We start from the raw sequence: 22516 nt of genomic DNA on the forward strand, positions 1-22516 counted from the left end.
CATAAAAAACTGACAAAAAATTAAGCCCCAGAACTGGTTTACGTTGTGTTAGCAGAGTTCCCAAAATTGAGTGAACCCAGAGGAATTGCCTAGCCTAGCAATTGCCTAGCAAACAAGCTGAAGTGCAAAGCAAGCTAGCAGACATTTATCTATGTGGAGGCTTACTTAGAATCACAAGAAAATTATAAGAGCTCTTTAGTAGCACTCTGATACCAGTACTCATCTTGGCATCTCCAGGACCAGATTTTAAAACATTTGAATTCTAAATAATACATGAATCATTGGCTTATCAAACTGATTTCAGCGAAGGTGGGTGGTCCTGTGTGGAGCAAGGGATTGCACTCAGTGATCCTTGTGGGTCCCTTCCAACTCAGGATATTCTTTGATTCAGTGACTCTAAGACACTCCAAAATCAACAATGGCAGAATGTGACCCAAAGTTAGAAAAACAGATTATAACTACTCAGCTAGATGAGTAATTCAGGGGTGAAAAACACTGAAAATGCAGGATTGATGGAAAATAAAACACACATTTCTGATAATACAACCAATCATTTATTTATAAATAGTGATTTGAATAAAAATGCTTGTTAAATTGTTCTAGTTCTTAATGCCAGCAAGGCCTCAACTCTGTCCCTGTACTGTTCAAAAGACCACAAAGAAATAGCACCTGGGAAGAGGTTAGGTCACACAGTCTGCATAGTCAGAGAGGTCTACTAGTTCTGGAGCCTGCTGTGCCTGTGTGGTATGTTCCTTAGACATCAGAGACAACAGTGTAGATGACAGACCATGCGTCACAGCTGTGCCCTTTAGCTTTGGAGGCTTCAGCCTTACTCAGACCAATTTAAGCACGAATTTTAGTGTATTTGACTATGTTTTACCACAAATTGTAATTCATGACTCCTACATTTTGTTAGAAAAGATAGAAGTAATCAAGATGCCTTTATGTCAAGTCTCTTTTGTTTCTTTGCAAAAGCTATTGTACAAAGGATGTAAGTGGATCAAACCAATTGCACATACATACCTGGCAAGAGACCTAAAAAACAACCCCTTTCTTTTCTGTGAACACTGAGGAGCATAATACAGTATTAATTAGCAATGTCAAAAGTGCTTTCCATTTTCAGAAATAGCAGTGGAGAAGAGGGTGAAACACCAGTTACTTAGGATACAGTTCTTCTTTCTGGGACTTTACAACTATATAAGGATAGCAGAAGAGCAAATGCAGCTGCAAAAAAAAGACATTTAGATATTTTTGAAAACTGCTGTAAAGAGCTTAGTTTAAAAAAAAAAAATCCACTCTGAATTTGTAAAATAAAGCAGAGTGATATTTGGCAACTGAGAAAGCTGTAAGAACAACTTCTTTATAAAATTCCATGCAGTATTTGCAAAATTTCTTCAAAAGGTCTCTTTGATGTGAACTGTATCTTCATATCTTCTATAAGTGAATCAAAACATAATTGCTTTGGAAATTTAGAATAAGTTTTACATACATGTACAGTGCATTTTGGCCTGTCTATTCTTGCAATTAAACTATTTTAGCATCATTTCTATTACCTATGTTTCTCACAATCATTGTCAGTGCTTGTTAAGCTTTTCTATGTAGACAAAGCTCAGCAGTGATACCTAAACTTAGACTTCTCTGATAAATGAGCTTACTGCTGGGTATCCTATATGTATTCCATTGTAGTCTGCCAAGAACCATAAATCAACAAATGCAGTTATATTCTCTGTGAGCTTTTCTCTGAGTGCTGAAAAAGAAATCTTCAGTAAATCTTAATTACATTAGGACTTTTATTTTTTGTAGTAATAAGAGAAATTAATTTTGAAATTTGGAGATCTTCACAGGAAGCTATCTTAATAAGAGACAACTTAATAAGACATCATTAAAAGCAGTAAATTGAATAGCACTTCGCAGAAAATGATGTAGACTTGAAAGACTGGAATTATGACAAACAAATAAGAAAAACCAGTTTATTGACAGTTTACTGAATTTTACACTGTGCTTTTCATGAGGAGCTTTTAATTAAGTAGACTATAAGGTTTATAGAATGAGAATGATATTGCTGACATTCACTTTTGAATCAGTGAAGACCTGAATATATTTCCAAAGGAAGCTTATGATGGCATTTCATATACTCATGATTTCATTTACTTTTTTTTTTCTTCTTTTTTTTTTTTTTTTCTTCCTTTATTGACCACTTAAAGGCCAGAGAACTCCAGCTGCCCCTGGAAGGAACAGGCATTTTGTCAGGACCTATTTCTACAATAAACTCTCTGATGTTGTCTCTACTTATCTTCAGAAACTCTGTACACTATTTCAGCTTTGACTTTGACATATAAATGTGTGGTATATTCCAACTGATTTTAAATGCTTTCTTATTTCTGAATGTTCTTGCATTAGAACTGGTAAATGACTACAATATTTATTACTGCATGTATATATTTAACATATTAAGTCCTCTAAAGAAATCATTTCATGATGCAGTGTAACCTGACATAAATTTGATAAGGTGTGATTAGAAACACAAATGAGCTGGGTAGCTCTATATTTAAAAAACATTCTTCTTTTGCACCATTGGAACATCAGTACTGTGAAAGCCAGAAGATAAGCAGTGAGGAGTTGGGCTTTCAATCTCAGGAAAGGAGGAGAACAACACAGAGACAGTATCTGCAAGTTTAACATTTTATGCATTGCTTACGTTAGTTATTGCATTATGTGTTTCATCTTATTGATGGGAGGTCATTCATCATGTCACCTACTCATTTTCTGAAATATTTTTAACCTTTCTGAATGATCAGTTAAGAAACAGGTTGGTCGTGCCCTTTTCACAGCCAGTGCTCATCCACAGAAGATGCAGGATCAAGACAGCTGAGGCAAGCAACTAAAGATGGTAAATCAGCAAGAATCATCAAGGAGTCTAGAAAACATGAACTATTAAGAATGCCTCAAAGAACAGTAGAAAGGAGAAAAGTAATTAAAGTTCCTTGCTGGAGAATGGCAACATGTTGTTTCTCACTGAGAGGTTAGCTCTACATGTATTTCGTCTCTCTGTGTCTGTCCTGCATACAGGAAGAAAACAAATTTATATCATTAAGGACTGCATGTTCAGCAGCAACATTTTAGGATGTAAAGTATCTTATTTAATCTTCATCCGTTAACAAATAAACCAATTAAATAAAATTCATTTAGTCTGAAATATAATTGTCAGGGTGTGCAGATTTTTGGATTGAAATTATTGTGATTAGGTGGATTTTTCAACCTGCCTTTGTAGTTTCTGTAAGCATAGAGCAGAGGAAATAAAATGCCCGAATTTTTGAAATCTCTGTAACCTCATCTCCCAAAAATACTGGTTTAACTTTATAGAGTATAATAACTAAGGAGTAACATACAAAGTTTGTAATTAACAGGTACAAAGCAAACAAAGTAGGTGTCTGTTTCCAGAATATATCATTAAGCTATGAAAGCCATCCCACCAGATGTGATGAGTAATCACAGGTGTACACTGTTTCAAAGCAGGACTGAAGAAACTTACTGAAAAGAAAGACATTAAGACTATCTCCAACTCACGATCTCCCAAGATTGCAGCTGGATGGAGGCTGGGCAAATTCTCAGGGGAAGTATTGTATATACTTGCTTTGAGTTTATATTCTTCCTGAGATTTTATTTTTTGGCCCATCACTGGGGATTGGATAATGGGGGGATAGAGGGATCTTCAACTTGACCTTTTACATCTGTTCTTAAGTCCTCAAGTTTGTTTCAATTATCCCTACCTTTTCTACACTGCAGTTCTATTATTTCTTTATTCTTTTCTTCTTTAGATGATGATGGTGATCTGAGTATCATCATATGTCACTGCAGTTGTATTTTATCTAACAGGAAGTCTGGAGAGTTCATAGAAGTTTATTCACATGACCTAGAAATATTCCCTGGGCTTCATGACATGTGCAGAAAGATATGACTCTTACATGAAAGAGATCTTGTCGTCATGAAATTTACAGGGTATCCATGCCTTGACACTACTACAATAGCTGCTATTCCAGCCTATGAGCTTCCAGAGAAATTAGGTTCATCTCAGGCAATTTAACTATTATTATTATTATTATTTTTTGTAAATTAAAAAAATGCACTGTGTACACTGTTTTATTTCCTGAGATATTTGATTATACAGAGTAAATTTTTTTTTATCCTAACAAATAATTCATTACAAATCCTTGCACAAGTCTGGAATAACACACTCAATCTGCATGTGCAGGCACACGCAGAATTCTCTTCGGTCATCAGGAATACGCACTTTCAATCAGCAGTTTTATCTTCCAGCCCAAATACCTATACATACAGTAATGTATTTATGCATTTTGATTTGTGGAGTAGTTCTTCAGATCTAGATAATTTCTTTTGAAAGATAGTTAATATTAATTTCAGTTGCACTATCAGTTGAGCATAAAACTAGAAAAAAACAACAGGATTTTCTCATTAAATTTAAGAAGCATAGCCTAAAGAAGAAGGAAGAGGATGCTTCCACTTGCTCCTCTAGCAGAATTTTCACAAAATATACCTGGAGATATGACTAGTAAAATGCTGCATTTATACACCATTGCTGCAGTTTCAAACATTTTAGAGATTTTTCTTTCATCTCTCTCTAATAAAGAGATAAAGAATCTAAGTTTTGGGTCGAAGTAGGGTTTTGTTCTGATGCTTTCTTTTTTTCCCAAAAATGTAATACAGAAATACTAAATCAAACTTGACTTGATAGGGAAAGCAGAAGTGAACATGTATGCAAGCCAGTAAAAAGGGAGAAAGAATAGGAAATAACTGTCCCCTGCAATTTTTCGAACAGTGAAACTGTACATAAAGAGATAAAAGAACTAATTACTTGAAGAACAGCTACTCAGAAAGCATTTTTAATGACATACGGATGTGTCATTAATTCCTAACTGCTGTCAGAATAAATGCTGTCTTGGAAAATGGGTATATTTAAAGGGAGTTCATGCTTTTTAGCTTTCTTCCTGCAGTAGACATCAAAAGAGGTGAAAATGAAGGGTGGACACTGCAGACTGAGGAGCTTAAGAAGACGCCAAAAATTATTTCAAGATCTAGATGGCTTAGGCTTTAAGTCCCACTAAGTCAAATTTTTGGCTAATATACCATTTCTTGCATATTTATCTTGTGCCCCCACTCCAGTCAGAAAAGGCATTTCTCACTATTGGCCTGGATTACTGCACAGCAGGAAAAGGTGTGAAGTCTCCCCTTCCTCTAAGAGGAGAGGCTTGTTTCTTCAAGGTTTCTTCATACCTGCATGTGCATAGGTAGAAGATTACAGTAGGTTCAGCCTGCATGGTTTGGGTTCACTCAACCCCATTTTTACTTTGTACACAACATTTAGCCATATTAGAAACAGGCAGCTCTGGTTTGACTTGATTGATTATGCAAATGCAGCACAGCTATGAATAGCACACTTGAAAGTGGCTATGCAATCAGCATAGCTATTTCAGTAGTGAGAGATCTGCCATGGCTTAGGAACAGCCTGCAGAGCCTGATGTTGGCTCTGGGTTCACCATGGTGAACCATGGCATGATAAAGTTCTCAGAGACAAGAAACATTTCAAGGTAGCCTAAGAGATAGGGTAGTTTCTGGTTTGTTTTATGCCACAGGGAAGCAGCCACTGAGCTATCTTACAGAGTGCAGGATCTTACTCACTGTTGCATAGAGCAAACATGTTCCTGTCAATGTATGTGAGAAGAGGCACTCATACTGATTTATTAGCCTACAAAACTATTCAGTAATTAATATATGCATATTTAAATACTTTAAAGTCCTATCTGAGAGAATGTCACCTGCACATTTGTGTAAAATGTACAGGTTTGCATCCTTTAGGAACTCATAGGAACTATGTCTGGATATGTAAATCAAACCCAGATGATAAGAAATCTTGGAAGAACAACTGTATGTAAATGTGTCTGGTATTTCTGAGAATATTCAAAGGCAAGGGGTAAATGTACAGGTTATAAAAAATATCTAGAGGAAATACTATTTCTCCTTCCCCTACAGTGTGTTCTGTGTAGGTCCAGAGAGAGCTTGCAATCATGGTTTTTTTTCATGAGGTAATTCAAAAAACAGATAGTGCTAGCTTGCCATCAGTGAGGTCTTAGTGTGCAAGAAAGGAAACACTAAATAGTTTTCTTCTCCCAGAAGAGACAGAATTCCCCCACAACACAAGCAATATTCTCAGTTTGATGCCATGACAATCCCAGGGATGAACTATTTACTTGCCTCACTGTATCTTCTAACTGGTTTCAGGTTTTCAGATGAAATGCTGTTTTTGAAGAGCCTGGCAATCATTTTAAAGCTACACAGTTCTCACAAGATAGACTACAAGTGAAGATGCAGGGATAAAAAGAAATGTATCAAAAAGTATTTTCTGCAATTGTGGGCTGGATGAATAACGTGAAACTTGAATACGTACAGATAAAGCTACACCATTATAAAAGCAGCTAAAGTAATTCCTCTCTTACTTCTATGCAAAGAATTTTTCTAAATCCTTTTAAAAAACTTCAGGGTTGTCATTTTTTTATTTTTACAGCTTTTCACACACTTAAAAATGCAAATTATAGAATAAAAGTGAAAATTCAGTGGACAGAGATAAAACAGATGAAAACCTGTTTTTCCAGCTCTGTCCTATAATCAACTGTGACTGCAGCACTTCTAGCGTCTCTCCTCCTTTTTCTGTCCCTTCCCCTGTCCAGTATGTCCTCCCACAGGTCTGAGGATTATGACTGAGAGGTGCTCATGCTCTGTAGCTCGCCATAGCAACATGCGCACCGTGACCGGCAAAGCAGACCTCCCATAGGCCCTCATCTTCCTCCACATGACACGGGCCTGGGATCCTTCTAACCAACACTCACTTCAACAAAACCTGTAGAAATCTGAGAGCTTTCAGGTATCTGCCTTCTTGAATTTGATTCAAACTGGTCAGCTCCGACTTACTGGAGGAGTAAGAAGGAGGAACAGCAACAAATTCTGTACAATTGTTCCCTTAGCCACACACAGCATTAGGGGATACTGACAGACAGCATATGCATCACCACGGGTTGCAAGACAACACCTCATCATCTGCTTAAATGTGTTCAGATAATTCTTAACTCTCTGTTGCTATATAACAGCAATGTCAAGGCTGAACATGCTGACTGTATTTTTTCTTTAAAAATGCCTATAAAGCGCTATTATATGTCATTTTTATGTCAAACACTAGATCACTGTATAGGAAACTCTTGGCACCTGCTGCTCCATTTCTCCAGTGTTGGCCATCAGAACTGCCTCCTGCTTCATCTTTTGGGGAGGGCATATATTGAAGGATGTACTAAAATTTGACTTCTCAGTTCCCGAGATTGAGATTTATATCCATACTTGTTGGTTCAAGGTCTAAGCACAGGAAAGTCCCTGTATTTTAGATCCAGCATGGACTTGTGTTTCTTTTCTGATAACAGCAGATTTTGTGATATATGATCATTCAAGTCACCTATTAACATCTTCTAAGGAGACATTTACTGCTGATGCAGTGCCTATTTGGCAATGGATTCTTCAACAATGAGAACAGATTGGTCTATTACAATCAAACCTTATTTCCCCTCTCTCTCTTATCAGCATATGACACAACAATTGTGACAAATGCTATTTTTCTTTTTTTGTCTGAATTTGGCAGTGGGGAACACTGCCACATTTAGTTTTGATGCTGCGTTCCATAAAATTTTTCTGTTGTGGAGTCTATGTATCGGCTATGTGCTTTAGAGAGCACATATAATGGTTTTAACTAGAGGAGTGAAATTTTATTTTCACCTTGTAAGATCAGTAAAATATTGCAATTAAAAACCTCTGAAGATCACAGCAGACAGTGTTACTTGGAAACTATTAAAGTAATAGAAGAAAAGCTCTATACTCCACTGCAGCAGAATCAGTGCTTCTTTGCCCCTATCAATCTCAGATCAGGGTATCTCTGCTTGTGCTGTAACACTGATTCATAAGCATCTGTCTTTGACTTATATTTTGATTAAATAATTTTTACTCATCATATATGCATGCTTGGCTGTATGCCAAGCTTTCCAATATCTACAACATGTAGCCTACATCTACATAATACATTCAGTTTCCTTTGGGGACAGTGAGACCCTATATTGGAGTGATGATCTACTTTGAAGATGGCTGTTAGCCCAGCATGACACCATGAGTTCTCTAGAGTTTGAACAAACAACTTGAATTCCCCTGGCAAATCATGTCAGGGAAGTGCAATGGTTCACAGTGCTCAGAAATATTTTCCTCTCAGCTCAGGGGTGAGGAGTTTCAGCAGTGTGAGCAGGAACACCGTGATCTTCCCAGAGAAGCTAAGCAAGCTCCAGTTGAGTTCTAGCAGATGTCTTTATATAGAGCAATAACCTACGCTGCTTCCCCAGATTGACTGGAAATGCTATGACACAGAAAATTTCATCCACACCAAACAAAATTCAGAACCTGTCTCAGTTTCTTCTCTGACTGCCACACTTTACACAGGGACGACTGTGTAATAACAAGGCAACTTCAGGTTTATGCACTCTTTCAAATATCTGTTGTGTTTACAATATCAGCACAGTGCTGTCATGCTCACAGTTCATCTCAATCTAAGCATAATCAGTCTGCTATATAACACTCCTGGGGCTTCTTCTGTATCAGTCTTCCTCACTGTCTAAAATACCCTGTGGAGTTGATTCCTCCACGGAAAATAAAATGTGGGGAAAAGAAGGGAGGAAATAATTTAGAACCTATACATATTTTTTAGCTGAAATTAATAAGTTGTAAGACACCATGTTTGACTGCATATCCACAGGAGCTTTTTCTACTACAGAATGAAATTGAATTGATAAGCCATAATAGTCAAACAATTGCTGGGGAATAAATAAACATCCTAATAATGGATCTAAGCATCTTTCTCATCTCCTCATTTCTTATGTATACTTTAAGATACCAAATAGAATAGTGTCTCCAGTTGAGAGCAGAAAAACCTTTACAAGGACATTGATTCCATTCCTCATTTTTTAACTTTCCTTTTGAAGGAATTCTGGGTATCTTTTTGTCTCATGAAGTTACAAACTAGTACTCAATAAATGCAAAACATTTTCCAAATTGCGCAGAAAAGCAACAACTATTCCATAAGATTTCACATTATCCTTCACATCACTTTCACAGCTTCTCAAGCTTTCAAGACAAAGGTGAATTATTACCTACTTTGTTCAAAATATTCTTAGTTTCATTGTACATTTGAAGCAATGGTCATGTACCATTGTGCATTTGGTGCATTCTGTTTGGGTGCTCTCATTTGTGTTCCTTTGAATAGTCCAAATCATACTTTTTAAAAGAGGGGAGATGTGCTTTTCTCTGTGGGAAGCACTGAAACTGTTTTGGGGGAAAGTTGTTCACACTCTAGGGTGTGTCAATCCCAGCCAGAAGCTGGGAAAATGAAGGTTGTGCAGAGACAGAGGGTCTAAAGTGAGGAGCATGATGTAAAAAGACAGGCCTCCAATGGGCTGGAAATAATTGTTTTTTAGGGACAGAACATGCAGCAATTCAGAACATCATGACTTAAACAAAAGCAAGGATTCACAAATGCAAATACTCAAAAGAATAAATGCATAAGCATTTACTATTTCTATTCTGTCTCACCTAGCACTTTTAAGATTTCTTCATGTCAAAACTTACCTAAGACTTACCTCACTCACATACTAATGAAACTTTTTTTTTTTTTTTTTTTTAATTTAAAGGCCTTTCTTTCTTCTATGCGGAGTTTTGCATCAGGAGGTTTTAGCAGACCCTCCTCAAGTTTTACAAAAGCATTGTTCATCACTTTTTTTTTTTTCCTGAGGAAAATAGTTTCTACACAAAGTACACTGATTTTGTTTAGAAAAAAATGCTAACCAAATCTGGAAAAAATACAGCAACCTTTTTAAACTAAAGGTCACCTATGTGGGTAGACAAAAAGGGGGCATAAAGAAGTGTAAGCATATAAATATTTGCCACTTTTATTTCATAACAAAATTTGAAAATCTCTCAACTCTGAAAAGTTTGGATATCATTGCTGTATTTCATACTTCAGCAGTGAGCTTTTACATAATGTCGTCTTCTCTTGTGTTTCTTTTGATTCTTTATAATGATCATAGAAGTTGATTCAAATAATTGAAAAATACCCTGTCTTTCTTTTCGTGTCTTTCCTGCCCCAAAGGTAAGACTATTTAATTTGATAAAGTATTCTTGCAAAGTTATATTATACCTCACTATATCTGATCTATGAACAGACCAAGAAAATTAAAATGTGGTTATCTTAGGCTCTAAGGACCCAAACTTTGAATTTTGAGAAAATCTGTCTTCTTTCTTTGTAGACCGGGCAATTGCATACTACATATATATAGAGAGAAGAAGAATATGGAATATGGAGCATCCACAGTCCTTCATAAAATATTTACAGCTTCTTGTCAAGTTTTCCTGCAAATCTGAAGCATCAAATGACCACGGTACTTTTTAAAAATAAGCGCTATTATATTTCTCCCAGGGCTTGGACACTCCTTTTTTTTTTTTTTTTTTTTTTTTTTAGGGGAGATTACCACCTACTCTGCTTGTCTCTAACAAGCTAGCTTTCTCAGGATTTAAAATATTCCATCTTAGATTTGCTTAATCTATTTGACGAAACTTTTCCTTTGTCTTCATCCTTAGAAGAAGCAGAATAAGTATGTCCTCACTGTCCTTAATAAGCTGTCAGAAGTTGGAATTGAAATAAATGGGATCTCCAGGGGTCCAAAAAGCTGAGACAAGAGATCAGACTGTTAAAATAGCAGTAGGAGACCATCAGTATCTTTGGTAGAAAAGCTTAAATTCTATTCTATTCCTTTAGATGAAAATGAGCGCACAGTAGAAATATGCTCTATCCTTTAATCTTCAGAAAACATTAGATTAATTCTTTCCTCTCCCCAGCATAGATACTTAGGGAAAGCCTACTATTGACTGCTTGTTAAAGAGGGGAGTAAAATATTCAAGGAAACCAATTCATAAGGTTGTAGCAGAAGGTTATATATCCAAAGATGTATATTCTCATTTGACTTATTGACTAGAATAATGCAGTAGTATTTCTATTGAATTTTATTTTTTGTTGAATTTTGATCTTGAAAAATATGCTCTACTTAATCCTTCTACTAATTTCTCTACATTAAAAGTACAATTCTGCTGTCCTTGCTTTCGTGGAAAGGAAACAAGTAGATTGTCTTGTGAGTCAAGACTGGGTAGGGCGCCTGTTTCTGGTATGATTTACTTTTCTCCTTTCTCAGATGTTTGAAATGTAAGTCTGCCTCTAATCTGTCTCTGTTTTTACACAGTTAAACTGTTAGTTAAATGTAGTTTTCACTGCTGAAATGAAAGCCCCCAGCCTTATTTTCCAGTATGAAATTGAGTTTTTCCTTACACTAACTAGAAAGGTTTTGGATGTGCAGTGAACAGATTCTGCATAGAAATCACTGAGGGAGAATATATGTGAAATACCAAAGCATCATTTTTTTTAAACCATAGTTGTACCTCAAGGACAGATTATTCTTAAGTTCTAAAATGAAAATCCATTTGAACACTAGGCAAGAGTAACTCAGACAGGAAAGGTGCAAAGCAGATCTACCAACGTTTTTCTGTAGTAGATGAAGTGCAGAACTGATGCACAGTCTTATACATGTCTAGGTGCCTAAGCCATGGAAAGCGAATTGGAGAAGTAAGGAAAAGCTGATGTACTGTGACATTTCTTCTGTTTATGTGTCTACTTCACTGACACTTGACAGTTATTAAAGTTGTCCTCCTGTTTGAGGGAGTCATTTCCAATTGCCTGTACATGTAAAAGCTTTCAAGAGAAATACAATGTATCACTCCAAGAGTTCCAGAATTTAAAGTTTTTCTTATTTAAACCTTTACTTTATACAAATTTGCCAGGCAGAGCGAGAGAACAAGAGTTGAGTTGCTCTGACACTTTCTATTAAAGCATCTCTCCTGACTTTTTCTTATGCCCCAGATGCTACATCTTTACATAATGACACTGAAAAACTGGCATAACATGTTTTTCGCATTTCAAATTACGTGATGTATTTACTTTTCCTTCTAAAGCATATGCCTCATTTCAGGACTTTTGTTGTCAATGCAAAGACATCTTGTCTATCCAAAGTCAGCTGGGGGACAACAAAGAAATGAAGGATAAGAACTGACCTAAATGAGAAAACTGCAGATACTATTCTGGAAAATCTGGAAAAACAGAATACACAAGTCAGATGACACTTGAGACAAATTGGAAATCATTTTGTGTTGAAGAAAACTGATTCAAGAAATATGCTTGCTTTCTCCCCATCAGCTCATCCTCTCACATGCATGTACGTGTTATGGTTCAGCTCCAAGTGGCATCTAAATGCCAATCTACACACAAAGTGTGGCACAGCTGTAGTTTCCATTATTCTGAATTGCATCTTAGTCTAAGAACTAGAGTGTTTATGTCTGCTTGTGCCTCCTGCTAGCCTAGAAAATGAATGTTATAGGCTCTGCACATCTTTGTTTTATTTCAAATAACAAAACAGTGCAACTTTAGCAAATACCAGCAACAAGAACAACATCAATCAAACAAAAAATCCAGAAAAAAAACAGCTCTTCTAACAGCTCTTTTCTGGCAGCACTGAGTTGGCCTTCTTCATCTAGGAAACCACTCTGTATTCATCTCTCCTGAAAAAACCTGAGAGCCAAGAATCATCTTCTGGGCTACTAAACTTTTAAAATCTACTGCTTGGGCCTTGTTCTTCTGGGTATGATCAATTGTTCTTGTGGGTCTGTTGATCTGTTTTCCACCTTTAAATTTAGTGAGCTTTCTGTGTAGGGAACAGCATGTTGTTGAAGCACATATTGGCAGATCTGTTAACTAAGTGCTAATCATAAGAACATCTCAGCTAGATTCCACCATCAAGCCAGATGAAAACTGGAATAAAAGCACATCAAGGAACAACAAACAAACACACCAAACCAAACAAAAACAACAACAACATGATATCACTTTCATAGCATTTTCCAATAACAAAAATCTCATTTTCATAAGGAATTTCACTTTCCATTTTACATCAATTTAAATCAGTGGGAGATTTCCCTGAGAAAGCCTAGGGAAGATGAATAGCATTGTTCTTGTCAAACTCATTCATCTTTCGCTCTATCAGTATTTAATTATGCAATACACAGCAGCCAAAAGTCAAGACATCTATGTAGAAAATACAGAGTTTCATGTGAACCAGACAACAATAGTTCAGGAATGATTAACCTACAAAATATGAGGTCAGTAATTCAGAGAGTTACCCATGTTTGCATATCCATGGAAAAGATGCTTTTCTGAAGGCTAGCAAGAGCTAAAGAACAACAAAGCTATGATGCAATGCTTTTAAATGCATTTTGGGTTCTAATGAGGCAGGATTTGGAAATACAGCAGAATGAGAGTTTACTGTGTTGGTGACGTCCTGTGAGATATCTTGGAGGCTTGGAAGGAAGGAAATTGATGAATTCTAAATGAAGTTTTCAGACTATGGCACTGAAGTTCACAGAAGAATATTAATGTTCAGTACAAAAAAAAGGACAAAGTAGATGCTTGCACATAATGGCAAGGAATCAGAGGTAAAAAAAAAATAAAAAAAATCAATGTGTGTGAGAGCTATTTGAGTTCCAGAAATAATCCAGTTGAGACATCAACTTTGGAATTAATATCACATGGGAGTTTGAAACACATTTACATTTACAAATTTTGACCTGGATGTAAACTGTCTGAAGCCTATCAAGCAGCTCAAGGATAACAAAGGTCTAATTTGCTTTCACAAATAGCACCAACGCAATTAATGCAGGGTGTTAAACTGTTAGTGGAAGGAAATAGATTGGTAGGGAATGTTAGGTCAATCAGAAGATTCATGACAAATGTGAAATTGCATTGTACAACACCTAAGTGCATAGAGAGGCAAGTGGTTGAAAAGGAACAGAGGTGTACATTGTCCTGTAAATAGGATTCTAACTTTGCATACATCTGTTTTGTATAGCCTGCTTCCTTATCACATTTATACTTTGATATCAAAGACTGGAGTTACAAGGAAGCATTAGGACAAAGGTAAAATGTAGGTTGGAGGAGTATGAAACAAATCTAAATAAGCTATGCGTTAATTAAAGTTTAAAATCTAGCTTTAAAATAAAAGCACTACACAAAATTAGAAATCATCCAGTCAAGCATGCTTCAGGATAAATCACAAGCCTTCATTATAACTCTTTAGATCTGAGTATAGCACACAATAGCAGTATAAGTTATTCAGGGAATCCAGTTACTTAAAGGAAATGTTCTTTAAATATATACAATTCAAGAGAAAGAGTAAAAAAATGTCCCAAGTCATTACAGCTCCTTCTCCGCTGTGGAAAGCAGAGGTAAACTGTGCCCACATGACATGAATAAAAGTTGAAACAATATTGAATTACTTTTTAAGTGGCAAAAGATTCCTGGTAACTTATCATTGGTTTCCACTGACCAAATTTCAACTCTTCTTCAGGCTTTCCATGCAAATGCTGCAACTCTCCTCCAGATAGCACCTACACGTTATACAGGTCTGCTAGGTCACCTGTACACCTTGCTTAGGAACGAGACCAAACTCATCCCGTGGCTTTCTGGAAAACACCAATCTATGAGATTGATTGATACTTTGATTGACGAGATACTGATACGAATCTCCTCTCAAGCTGCAAGAGAGAAATACTCATTACTACCATCCTATCTACCTGTTTGATGAAGTCTTGACCCTAGCTAGGTGCAGTAACTATATCATATTATGAGATCTTTGCATGCAAGAAAACTAATCAAGGGCACATTTTACTGGGCCTAGAGGCAGCCGCTTCATTTACAGCCTGCTGCAGTGTCTTATAAGATGGCTTACTTTGATTCCTTTGTGCTATGCTTTCCAAATGCCAGATAAAAGTACATTTTTGAAGAATTTAATTCTTTCCCTTGTGGACAAATAAGCACAGTAAATGACCAATAATGTACCATTGCTTATAGCTTAATGAGGCCTGCAAAGTTCTGTAACCTTATAATAATCAAATTCAAGCATATAAAATGATTACATGGTAATAATTGTGGTAATAAGTACTTAGAATCATAGTGAGTATGGAGCATGTATGTGTAAAGGTCTATGTGTATATTTTCATCTTTGGCATATATTTTCACCTGTGCTCAGTAATTAGGATTTTCAGGGACACTGAATTATGTCTGACAAGAATGTGTCAAGGCTATACAGCACAAACTGCCATAGGACGTTCTTTACATACAGTAGCAAATCCTCAGTTTAGAAGACATTGTATACAGTACAAGTTAAATCACCACATAGGCTGAACACATAAATGTCAACGTTATTTCAGAATAATTTATTACCTCCCTTGTCTTTAAAGTAGAAAGGTATGGCTTATGGACTACAGTTAGATTACATTTTTAATTCATAGATTTTGTTTATGAACAGGTTTTAATCCTGTATCCTACTATTTTGTCTAGGCATTGATAGACACAATGCCTAATGTGTCTAGGCATTTCAAAAATGATTGAGGAGCTTAGAAATAAAGCTGTGTTCTTTATCAAAAGTAGGTAGGTCTACATCTGAAGAGGAAAAAAAAACAAACCACCAATATTCATTGCTAAATAACTTAGGCTAAATACCTAGTATTTACTAGTTCACATGAATCCATCCTAGGATTAAGTGAATATTTTTCTTTTCTTTGCAATTTTTATATTAATTTAGAAATAGACAAATTGTCATTGTCTAAGAGAGCAGCAGAGTTGGACACTGGATAATTAGTCCAGTGAACTTATGAGGAGCCACATCTTGTAACTCACACTTCCAAGATCATACAGCTTCCTATGTGTGCAGCTTACACTTCTCTACATACCTGCTTATTATTCATTGTAAAAGTCTAAGGTCAAATCCTAGTTTGTACAATTCACATCTTAGAATGGAGGTAAAACAGGGATAAGCAAAGAAGCCGCTGGGGGAACTGGAAGTTATGTATTCAATTAAAGTATACACTTCTGAAAGCTTTGCTACATGAACTTCAGTAGCAGCAAAGTGAACATTGCAATAGGCTGCTATACACTTGCAATTACAGACTTGGGGAGACCGTTATCTCTCTGAAATCTGTGCAAACCCGGGCTGATCCTAAATGCTTCAATGAATGCACTTATATTAGTATAAATCACATTTGGAATCACTGAGGAATTATCCAGATGAAATCTAAATCAAACTCAGGAATTTTGTTTATTCAAGCCATATGAAAATTTTTCAGAAAATAAGTTTAAAAACACTATTTGAAATTTGCTAAAAGCACTTTCAAAAATCAGTTAAATACATTTAACTGAATATAGCTAATGTATCAAACAGATTACCTAGCACTTCAGACAATATAACATTTGCACAAGTTCAGAATTCATCATATCAATTGTTTGCATGATTTTCAAAATTAATTTTAAATTAAAAATGCACTGCTAAACATATGAAACATTAGCAGTTATTAACTTTGAAACACTACATTGCTTCTAGCAACTATCTTACTTAAAAACCATGGAATTAAACAACAACAAAAAAGCCCTCTGTTTTCTGTACCCAGTCTTCATGTTACTTAATGCATTCAGAATTCTTTTACCCTTCTTCCTTCTTTCAGAGTTACTTCACTTGTGATAAAATGCTGGTTCAGTCAGCTGGAGACTGAGCGCTGCTAACGCCTTTTTCTTACGAGTGATAGCAGAGGGAGGGATCAATATGTTGCAGCTTTGATTAGATTTCAAAAGCATTCCTGTTTTGATGTAGACTGCCACAAGGTCTCTGATCCTTTGAAGAAGCTTAGGTCGAGTGTCAAGTGAGGTGGACCAAGTGACTATAAAACCGGCTCAGTAGAAGAGCTACAGAAACCAGGCGGGCTTCTGTGGAAGGTACTGGGTTATGAGGAAGATGCAAAGGCAAAGGTCTGTGGGCTCTTTCATCTCTGTTATCCGTCAGCGGTGTATTATCCAGGGAAAGCAGAGAATAGAAGTGTATATTATGTGCACTCGTAAGCCATGACAGAGGCAACATGCGATCACCTCAAGTCAAGCTGACACCCCACAGGACTTCCAGCTCTGGAAAGCATAGCTTTGTGCATTTTTCATGCACAAAGGACCAAACAGGCACCCCCAAACTGCACACCTCAGGTGTCCTTCTCCAGCCCCAAGGCAAAGAAAGGCCATCAGCAGCCTGACACAGACGCTGCCCCGCAGCACTGCGTCAGCGTGCTCTGACACAACAGCTCCAAGCCTCCCTTGGCTCCTTGCCTAAGAATATCCCACGTCTGTCATCATCTTCTAGACTTGCCACCTGAACTGCTGAGTTGCTATCAATACAACGCACATTGTTAATCAGTATTTCCTCTCAGACCTGTCCTTTCCCTGGGGGACAGGAAATTTACTCAGAGAGCTGCATGCTGTGCAGTCCTCCCAGAAAGAATGGGGAGCCAAACTGCCTGACTTTGCTTATGAGCAACCCATCAGCTATCCTTGGATTTGAGGATTAAATTTATACTTCATCAGAGGTATCAGTAAAAGCAGATTGCATCAGTGTGAGTCCAGCAAAACAACCTGCAGGTCTCTCTTGGAATGTTAAATTCCACGTCTTGCAACTAGAATTTTTCATTAATTTGTGCCAGTCAGAGCCATTTCGGTAGAGGTATTATGTCTGAAAGAGGATACGTTGCTTGTGAACTAAGTGCCGTTCTCCTAGTGGAGCACACAGATGGATGTTGAAAGGGGCACAATTATGCTTCAGGGAGAAATCAGTAAAATCAATTCTTCTTTCAATGTTAGTTAAATTGAGAGGATTGATTTCAGATACAAAGCTTGGTAAAGAGTTTATTTGTTTATTTTTCCTTTGCAAAAATGGCTATAAGCAGCTACCTAATTTATGCTGTAGTCATTTGAATTACAGCACGAAGACACAGAAGCGTACTTGTTATCCAGCACAGAAAATCAAGCTAATTTGAAGGAATATACTTCAGCAGGAATGTTAAATTCTGTAGCAACTTCCTGATTTCAGTTTCCCTTGTATTAAAATGCAGGTGCAAAACACTTATAAATGCTTCCTCCTGACCTTTACTTAGTGAACTGTTCTAAAATTTTTTATATCTAATTTGAAGAAGTTATTCAATTTATATGATTACGAAGCATCTGATATGTAGATATTTATAAACAGTTTCTAGGCACAATTTTTTCAAGATATGTTTCTGGTTGTTTTTCAGTTTTAAATTACTCTTTAAACTCAGTACCTTAGTCATGAAAGAACAGTTGGCTTACTTTCAGAAGGTAAGAACATCCTATTTGTTAAGCAGGCAGGCTAAGACTTAAGAGCTGGGGTTCAGTTTGCTCTGCTACAGGTATCTTGATTTTCCCTGGTAAATCACATACATTGGATTACCAAAGACACTAATGTCTTTAACTCTCACTAGAATCTTTGGAAATTGTTAACTTAAGTCACGATCTGGATCTGGGCTTCTATCTAGCTGTTTGTGTTCAGCTTCCCATGAATGAACTGAGGGTAAAAGAACTTCTCAAACTCATGAGAGCATTGTGACTGCATGGAAAATATGAAAAATGCAGATACAGATAGCATTTTGATAACTTCATTTGTTTCCACCATCATTTTACCAAATCACCATCACAGTTCTTTTAATTCAGGCCACACAGACCATAAGAAAGTGAAGAAAGGAAACAAAACTAAGAAACACAAAAAATTAGATGGACAGAAATAAAAAGGAAACATTTACCCTTTCTAGTCACTAAGTATTTTATACTGTTCTATGTTTTCACATGATATACTACTAAGTTCTTTCAGCTGGAATTTTATTCCACTAATTGATATATAATCAAGTATGTACCCCTTTTTCTAATTAATATGCAGAAATGTCAGTGTTCTCACATGAAGGATTAATCATTAACCTCAGTTTTTATAAACACTTTTTATTCCAAATCATGTGGCAAGTTTGTTTCTCTATCACTTAAAAATTTCCCTCCCAGTTTTCCCCTTTCATCTTAATATTGTGCTTTCCAACTTCAGGACATTCCTCTTGTCTTGAAAAATTGAGAGAAACATTAAGCAAGAAGAGGTCAAATACAGGATTAATAAGCAGGATTAATAAGGTTTCAGAATTCAAAGAGCAATTTTGCTGGGCATAAAGAACAGCAGAAACATAAGTAGAAAACATTGAGGAGAGCTGTCCTGGCTATTTGAAAAGTCAGGGTATGGGGCAACAAAGAAAAGAGGATAAGTTGATGAAACCTTAAGTACCTGAAGCACAAATACTCTGAGGTTGAACTTATGAAGCTAACGTTATGTTCTTTATTGCATGCCAGGTGAATGCAGTGCATCAGAGGCTTAGAGATTCAATGAAAAAATGTAGAAATAAGCACACAGGCTACTTAAATAACTTGATTTTCTCCTTCTTATTTCAGTTGTGTGTGACAGAGCAGTAAATGACACTGAAGTTTCTGCAAGGATATGGCATTCAATTCTTCAGTGAGTCTTGTTGCTGCTACTCCCTTACATTTAACTTATTTAGTGCAGTATTCATGTCTTATGTGATGCTGGATGAAGAACACTGTATGTCTACAAAATATTTTTTCTAGTCTTATTGCACCCTGTACGTGTGTGATACTGCATGACAGCAGAAATCCTCACTGAATTTCCCATAGCAAATCTGAAGGTTCTTTTCAGGGAATTACAGTTCAGTTGCCTAGTTTATTAACTTTTGAAAATGGGGGGAAAAAGTAAAAGGAAGTTTTCTCTTTCAATTTCTGCTTGCAACCAATGTTTCTCTACAGTAACATATCTACAGTGAATCTCAATATACAGGCATAGCTTAACTTGTACGGTTGGTGAGAAAGACTTCGTCTCTGGTGACTGCTCTATGAAAAACATTCTATAATCTAATGGTTTCAGGAAGATTAAGTATCCTATTTACACCTATTTAAAGATATATACAGTCACACATGCACACACAAAAATGTATGTAATTCATGCTACAGCACTCTTTTATTCTGTTTTTACTTATGATGGGATGCACTGAGACATTTCTGAGGCATTCATGATGCTTTCCCTGTACAACACTCAGTCATACCCACCTGGACTTCTTTCCCTGAGTCTTCCCTTATGAGCCAATTCTTCTAACAGAAATGAGTGTCAGTATTTGCCTCCCTCATCTTGACCCACCCATCTGCTTTTCTTCAAGCTCCATTCTGGATGGGCAACTATAGAGAAATGCCATTACATTGTGCAGTAACCTTCCATTTTGCGGGAGCTGTAAATACTGAAAGAGGTCAGGCTGAGCATGCTACAAGTGTTCATGCAAAAAATAACATCGTTATGTTGTGGGACTGTACAAACAATCTCTTGCGCTAGCAATAGCATGAAGGATGCCAAGCTTTAAAGTCCAGAAAGTCAGTGGGCTTTTAATTATGTCCTGTGAGAAGAAATCCCTTCACTATTCATGATGATGTCTCTTCACTCTAGAGCTTCTTTAAATGAATGCTGTCTTTGGTAAGATGCTGCAGTGTCCAGCTTACAAGTGAAAATGCAAAAAAAAAAATACCTGTTTTGAATTATGAGTATCTAAATCCTCGAAGTTATCAGTTTGCAAAAAAATTACACTGAGATGTGTTTTAAGTGTTATATCCTACTATATATCATTATGCACCCTAGTAAAAAGCAAGATAGGCTAACAGCAACACCTAAGCAAGTAATCATTACTATGCATTATTTTACAGACATTAAATGGATTACCTTGTTGAAAGCTCCAGTCAAGAAAATGCAGTCCAGTAAAGGCCTCAGTCTTCTGCAGTGCAGAGCTTCCAGACTGCACCCAAGCAATCCACTGGCTCACAGCCATGCTGGCTGATGCAGAGCAGATCCAAAAATACACAGACTCAACAGTGAGGTTTGCCCAGACATGCCTAAGGGTGAGCTGGGCAGGAGCTGCTAGCAATGAAGAAGAATAGATGGTCTTGATTGGCAGTCTCAAGTGCTTCTGTGCCATCTGGACACGCCTGTGCCAGCTCAGAGATTGCAATGCTTGTGATGAACATGGGATGGGAATACAAGTCTCCTCCCAGGCAAGATAATAAAGTCTCCTCCTGTGGACAACTCCAAGTACCTGATGACCCTGCTCTGAGGGGGATTTCCAAGATAATAGCTCTCTGGAATCAATTTATTTTATTATTATTATTATTTTTTCCCAAGGAGAAGATTAACAGAAATCTTTTAGTCTCTGTTGGTACTGTTCCAAATAGGTTTTAAGTTAACAGCCCATATTTATTAACACATGTAAATCTAAAAAGACTCCATCAGAACCAAAGTAAACTTCCTAATATAATATGTGGATGCAACAGCAGAGAGAGAAGCAGAAGAAAAGAAGAAACAAAGGAAAGCAAGCAGGTCCAAACCTGTTACCAGGGACATTTCTTCCCCTCTACTCACCACAAAATGTAAGGTCAGGTGTAATTCTCCTCACTTGTACAAGAAATTGAAGCACGTTCTCTTGCTCACATACTTTCTTTCTCTTTTCCTAACGCTATCAGAGACATCTGTCCCTAGTCAGCCATCCCTGAAGATTCTGGGGAAGCCCTTTTCCAGGAGAATTACTTGGACACATAGCCCTTATTTGATATCAATTAAGATTTCATAAATTAACAGAGATCTTCATAGCAGAAGTCCTATTTTGTCAACAACTAGTTTTGAGGAACCCTCTATGGAACAAAATATATATGCTTGATATATATGCTTGTACATTCATGTTCCTATATTTCATTTTCTGTCATGTTAGATTTTGAATTTATGAATACCATGATCTGTGAGTGTGTCTCATTGGGAATGTGGACTTTAGCCCATGCACTTGCCTCTCTCAACCCTAGAAATTTGAAATGTGCAGGAACCATTTGAATTACTTTCCCTAAACCAATTTCATTTTTTCATCTTCTCTGAGTGTACACGTGGCTCTTAGTCACATGCAAAACCCCTACATTCTACCCCTTTGTTAAAATATTACAGACAGATGGTACTGAAACAAAATCCAGTAAGACTGAATCTAAAATGAGATGCTGTGCCTAGCCCTCCTATTTTAGATCCTTTTAAAGTTAATGGTCCAGTTTATGTCTTAGGTACTGGGTCATTACCCTGTGTGGGTGGTAATGCTACATGCCTCTCAACAGAAAAAAAGTAAACTATGTTATAAGTGGTAACAGAGCACTTCATTTTCTTCCAGTGGATATCTAACAACTATTTGCTTAGGCTTCACAACATTACCAGAGTACAAGAAGAAAAGTTTTTATGATTAGAACTGAAAATGGAACTGACAGAGAATGGTTAAAATATGATGTATATGAAGAATTTCTTGTACAATAATCTTCACT

General features: G+C 36.7%; 1 protein-coding gene across 21 annotated transcripts in view; it reads right to left on the bottom strand.

Moving 5' to 3' along the window:
- The window catches only part of LINGO2 (leucine rich repeat and Ig domain containing 2), a 538477-nt gene that overhangs the window by 108865 nt on the left and 407096 nt on the right, over positions 1 to 22516 (bottom strand). The window contains exon 7 of one of the 21 annotated variants that reach the window (XM_083818689.1): positions 20892 to 21304. The exons of the other annotated variants lie outside the window; for them this stretch is intronic. The gene's annotated coding sequence lies outside the window, so the exon portion shown is untranslated. The remainder of the gene's footprint in view (positions 1 to 20891; positions 21305 to 22516) is intronic. 21 annotated transcript variants of the gene reach the window in all.

The sequence above is a fragment of the Anser anser genome (assembly GCF_964211835.1).
Source record: "Anser anser genome assembly, chromosome: Z".
NCBI lineage: Eukaryota > Metazoa > Chordata > Aves > Anseriformes > Anatidae > Anser > Anser anser.